Below are 6,324 nucleotides of genomic sequence, written 5' to 3' on the forward strand. Positions count from 1 at the left end.
TTACCAGATTTGAGTGCTGTCTACAGCTCTGGTTACTGCACATCAAAATAAAATGAAAAATATTATAGAATTGGGAGGGGGACTACCTACAGTTGGGTGGTCTTCAACTCCCAGAATTCACCAGCATGCTAAAGTTAAAGTTGCTAAGGCTTAGAAACTTTGGTTTAGAGGAAAGTAAGATGAAATATGAGAGATGAAATCATACATGGAGTAAAAATGTAAACAGAGAGTTCTATTCATTAGATACCTATTGACTAAATATAATCTTTACATAGATTTTTTTCCCCTCTATTCAGTCATGTCCGATTCTTGGAGACTGCCTGTATAAGTTCCTGCAGTTTTTTTGGCAGTGTTTTGCAGCAATGGTTCACTATTACTCCTTCCTAGGAGTAGGAGAAAGAGATTAGCCCAAAGTCACCCAGCTGGCTTTGTGCCTAAGGCAGGACTAGAACTCACAATCTCCCATTTTCTAGCCTGATGCTTTAATGCATGGGTGCCAAACTCGCCACATCACATGGTGTGTCATGAGGTATCGTGACTCTTTTTGCATTGCCAGCAATGGGATGGGCGCAACTTCAGTATGATGAAACCAGCCCATGGGCCAGCAGTTTGACGCCCCTGCTTTAACTACTACACCTAGCTGGCTCTCTGTATAGGGGTATTAGTGTTTATTAAATCTCATTCAGTCTATTTTGTCTTCTCTTGGTTTGTGCAGGTTGCTGGAATCAGTGTGAGTTTTGTGGTATGTTCTGCAAAAAAAAGAGATATTTCACAGAAATGGAAACAAGTGCTTTACCTGCCTTCAAATGTCTCAACATGTCAAGTTGAGCAGTGTGCAGTTGAAACCCCCTATTGTTCTCAAGTTGACTTTCATATCCCCAAGGGGAACAGATGCAGACATTAGAGAATTTGGAAATGAAACCCAAGCAGCAAAAAATAAATGGCTTTCTAAAAATATATGTTAAACTAATCAGATCCCATATACTACTATATTGATTATAGTTACTTGTTTTTATTAAACTATCAAACTTTGGTAGACCAAAATAGAAGCATCATATGCCCTACCAAAATCAGTATTAGGTACTTCTATTGTTTCCAATTTTTGTTGAAACTAAAGAGGTGTCCGTTATGTACTGGGCTCATTAGTAATACCATGTGGGTTGCTGGAGCAGCTGACGGCTCTCCAGCAAACCAGACTACAAGTCTCCAGCGCTACAATTGGCTATCCCTAGCCGGCAATGGTTGCTTCAAACCTATTGGCTGCTGCCTAGGGGCTAGACTATATATTGCAGCTAGTTGCAGCCATCTGCTCAGTTCAGATTCGGCATGAAATAAACTATACTAAACTATACTAAACTATACTAAATACTTATACTTATACTTAGTTACCTCGTCTTCATTCCTGCACCAAAGAACCCGCTACTTAACACTGGTGACGAGGATGGGATCCTGATTCACTGAAAAAAAGAATTGAAGTCTACGAGGGGAAGGCAGTGCACGCCGGAGGTAAAAGGCATTCTCCCCCCCTCTCAAGGTCGGCTAGCAAGCTACGCTAGCAACCTTGCGCTCAGTGGACTCATTCCATGAGCCTGGAAGCAGGATTCGGAAGGAAACCCAGGAACCAGCAAAGAAAGAATGCCGAAGGTTGGCAAACTTCAAGAATTTGACGTAAAGCACCCGGAGGAATGGCCATCCTATTTGTCCCAGGTAGAAAACTACCTCAGGGCAAATCAGATCGCGGAAGAAGGATTGAAGGCCGCAACACTACTCTGCGTGTGCAGCCCAGCAACTTTTGATTTGGCCGAGAACCTTTTTGCGCCGACACCGATTGAAGCGGTCTCCTACGCAGACCTCAAAAAGAAGCTAACCGGACATTTCCAGACCAAGATGTCTGAAATGGCTTGGTGGTTTAAGTTCAACCAGAGAGTGTAGCAACCCAGTGAATCAGCTTCAGAATTCATAGCAGGCCTGAGGCAGGCCGCACACCTTTACAAATTTTCAAATTTAGAAGAGCGACTATGAGACTGGCTCATCTGCGGCTTACGGGACCGAACACTTTAGCAGAGACTCTTTGCCAGACCAAACTTAACGTTTTCAGAAGCACAAGACAAAGTGATGGCCGACGAAGCCACTGGGGGCGCAGTTCAAACAGTACAGCCTGCCAAAACAACAAAGTTTGAACAAACGGTCCACCTTGAGGACGCCAAACGCACTGATGAATCTTCCGAGGAAGAAGACCCCGAAATCAACAGACTCCAAAAGCAACCCAACGTGCAACACTGAAACAGCCAGCAGTGAGAGAGAACACTCACAAGGCAGTTTTCTTACCTAGATGTAAGGGGTGTGGCGGCAACCATTTTTGTGCCGATTGCAGATTCCGATCAGCCACATGCAGAGCTTGCGGAAGGACAGGCCACATCACAGTGGTTTGCAGAGCCCACCAGAGAGACTGGCCACCCAAACACCAGTCGGAAGAACCGACTAGGAGAGGTACTGGGGCCCAGGGTCCAGTTAGTGTGGGGTTTTTCAGAAGCTGTAAAAGCGTGTGCCACACTGGAGCTCGACACCCCCTCAAACCTAAACTCAGGCTCTTGGTAGAGTTACAAGGAGTTCCATGTAAGATGGAATTGGACTCTGGCTCTGCAGTCTCAATTATTTCTCAAGACACTTTTAAATTTGTGTGTAGGTGCAGTAACAATTGGGCCAAACTAAGGCCCTCAGATATAATCCTAACTGACTTTCAAAATGCTCAAGTTAAAGTTAAGGGAGAAGCCACTTTGACGGTAAAATTTAAGGGGTTTTTTGGGCACCTGGATGTCATTGTAGTAGGGGGCCAGAGAACGAGTCTCATTGGACTTGATCAGTTTGATGCCTTAGGTATTCAGATTACTGGTATAAACCGGACACAAACTGCAAACCTTGCATCAGTATGTGAGGACTATGCAGATGTTTTTGATTCAGCCCTAGGAACATACACAGGCCCGCCTATCTCATTTAAGCTAGATCCCAACATAGTTCCAATCAGGGTTAAGCCTCGCAGGGTCCCCTTTGCCTTAAAACATAAAATTGATTCAGAAATCGATAAGCTTGTAGAACAGGGTGTGTTACAGCCTGTTGATGGTGGGGAGCAGGAAACTCCTATAGTCACTCCACTTAAAGCCAATGGGGAAATTTGCATTTGCGCTGACTATAAATGCACTCTAAATAAAGCCCTCAAGCAACACGCTTACCTGGTCCCAGTGGTCAACCACATTTTAGCCTCTTTGCAAGGGGGTACTATTTTTGCTAAACTTGATTTAGCACAGGCCTATCAGCAATTACCGGTTGATGAGGCCACAGCTGCGGTTCAGACGATTGTGACTCACAGGGGGGCTTTCAAAGTAAAACGCTTATAGTTTGGAGTCAGTGTTGCACCGGGCATTTTCCAGGGGATCATGGAGCATACACTTAAGGGTATTCAGGGCGTCTGCCCTTATTTTGATGATGTTCTTATTGCTGGGGAATCTACAGAAGTGTTGGCCAGTAGGCTCAGGGCTGTTTTGCAGAGGCTTCGCAAAGCAGGCCTCAAATTAAAAAAGAGCAAGTGTAGTATTGGGGTTCCTTCAACAGAAATCCTGGGTTTCCGAATTGATGCTAACAGAATTCACCCTGCTGATTCTAAAGTGAAGGCCATTAAAATGGCTCCTAGGCCCAAATCCAAAGGAGAGCTACAAGCATTCTTGGGCCTCCTAAATTTCTATCACACATTTCTACCTCATAAGGCCACACTAGCAGAGCCCCTCCACAGGCTTCTAGATAAGAAAGCTCCATGGAAATGGACTAACTTACATGAAAAAAGTTTCCAGTACTTAAAAGCACTATTGTCAGAAAAGTCCACTGTAACTCACTACAAAGAGTCTAAACCAGTATGTCTTGCATGTGATGCATCTCCCTATGGGGTGGGGGCAGTTTTAAGTCACATAGAAAAAAATGGAACACAGGTTCCTATAGCATTTTACTCAAGGACGTTGTCCTCTGCTGAGCGCAACTATGCTCAGATTGACAAAGAGGCCCTAGCCATCGTTGCTGGAATAAAAAAATTCCATGACTATTTATATGGCAGGGACTTCACGGTCTATACAGACCACAAACCTCTGTTGGGACTTTTCACAACAGACAAACAAACCCCCCACATACTTTCTCCAAGAATGCTGAGATGGTCTATTTTTCTATCTGCATACACTTTTAAATTGATTCACAAACTGGGAAAAGAAATGGGCCATGCTGATGGCCTCAGCAGACTACCACTGCCACTAATGGAACCAGATCCGGCTCCAGCTGCTAGAATACTGTCCATACAGGACATACCTGAATTTCCCCTCCATGCGGGGGACATTGCTGCTGAAACTGCCACAGATAAAACACTTAGTAGAGTATTGTCATGGGTATACACGGGCTGGTTGGATAAAAGCCCAGGTTCTGAATTTTAGAACTATTTTGTCAGGAGGCATGAGTTATCTGCCCACAAGAGGTGCATTTTATGGGGAAACAGAGTCATAATTTCCACTTCCCTAAGAGACAGGGTTTTACAGTCATTACATGAAGGCCATCCAGGCATTGTCAGAATGAAAGCTTTAGCTAGAAGCTACCTTTGGTGGCCTGGCCTTGATAAGGACATTGAGGCACAGGTACATGGTTGTTATACATGCCAGCAATCTAGGCCTGAAATGCCACAGGCTCCAGTTCACACGTGGGAGGAAATGCACACTCCCTGGTCTAGGATTCACATAGACTATGCTGGACCCTTTCAGGGACAGCTCTTCCTTATAGTAGTGTATAGCCACTCCAAATGGCTGGAAGTAATTCCAGTTCCTAACATGACTACTGCTAGGACCATCCAGGTGCTGAGAAAACTCTTTGCAACACATGGGCTGCCAGATGTCTTAGTTTCAGACAATGGGGCTGCTGCTGAACCTCAGGCCTTCCTTAGAGCTAATCTCATCAGACATGCAACATCTGCGCCTTTTCATCTGTCTTCTAATGGTCAAGCTGAACGCATGGTGAGGACAATGAAGGAATCACTCAAGCGCATTGTAACAGGTGACTGGCATCACAGATTGGCAGATTTTCTACTCTGCCAGCATTCTATGCCCTGCACTACTACAGGTAAAAGTCCTGCAGAACTACATTGGGGGAGGCATTTGATCACTAAACTGGACAGGTTGCATCCAGATAGAGTGGCAGCAGAAGCCTCTCGACCAAAACCCCCAAGGGGGCTGCACATGGGCGATTGGGTTTGGGCCAGGAACTATGGTCATGGGAATCTGTGGGTTTCTGGTCAAATTACCAAAGCATCCAGACGCCTGTCTTATGAAGTGGGGTTGGAGGGAGGGCAAGTTGTCAGATGACATATTGATCAGCTCAGAAAACGGTTTCCAGAATGGCCACTGAGTGAGGACTGCATCATAAGTCTCTCCCAAGGTCCTCAAATTTGCAGCCAAGCCAGTCATCACATGGACTCTCAGGACTTTTCCTTCATAACTGAGGTGGAACCAGAGGGAGAAGTGGGGAGTCCTGGAATGCAACATGGATCCCCTGAAGGAGCAAGCCATCTGAACTTCAGCAACCGCTGCGCCTACTCTGCTGATCAGTCTGACTCTGGGGTGGGCCAACCTGGAGAGGCCAGCCAGAGAGCATCTAATCCCCTTGACTCAGGAGCACAAAGGGACACAAGTCTACCCAGCCCACTGGGTAAGCTGGTAGACCACAAAGTGATTGGAACTCCGAGACGTTCCACTAGGGCACACAAGCCTCCTTCATATCTTGCTGATTACGCTGTAAAATAAAGAGCTATAATATTGTTGTATTGCTGTTTGCCACTATACTACAGAAACTAGTGTTATGTTGTAACGGTCTAAGTGTGCTATCCATGAAGCCTCTTCATTCAGACGTTGTTTAATAACATTGTAACCTAGATGGGTTTTTTCTATTACTTTTATTTTAGTGTGTTTTGATAATGAATCTTGATAATTGCATTGAGACTAACTTGTGTTAATATTGTCTGATCTAAGAGGGGAGGGGAGTTATGTACTGGGCTCATTAGTAATACCACGTGGGTTGCTGGAGCAGCTAACGGCTCTCCAGCAACCCAGACTACAAGTCTCCAGCACTACAATTGGCCATCCCTAGGCGGCAATGGTTGCTTCAAACCTATTGGCTGCCACCTAGGGGCTAGACTATATATTGCGGCTAGTTGCAGCCATTTGCTCAGTTCAGATTCGACACGAAATAAACTATACTAAATAGTTTATTTAGTTAGCTACCTGTACTTAGTTACCTCGTCTT

This window comes from Vipera ursinii (genome assembly GCF_947247035.1).
Source record: "Vipera ursinii genome assembly, chromosome: 4".
NCBI lineage: Eukaryota > Metazoa > Chordata > Lepidosauria > Squamata > Viperidae > Vipera > Vipera ursinii.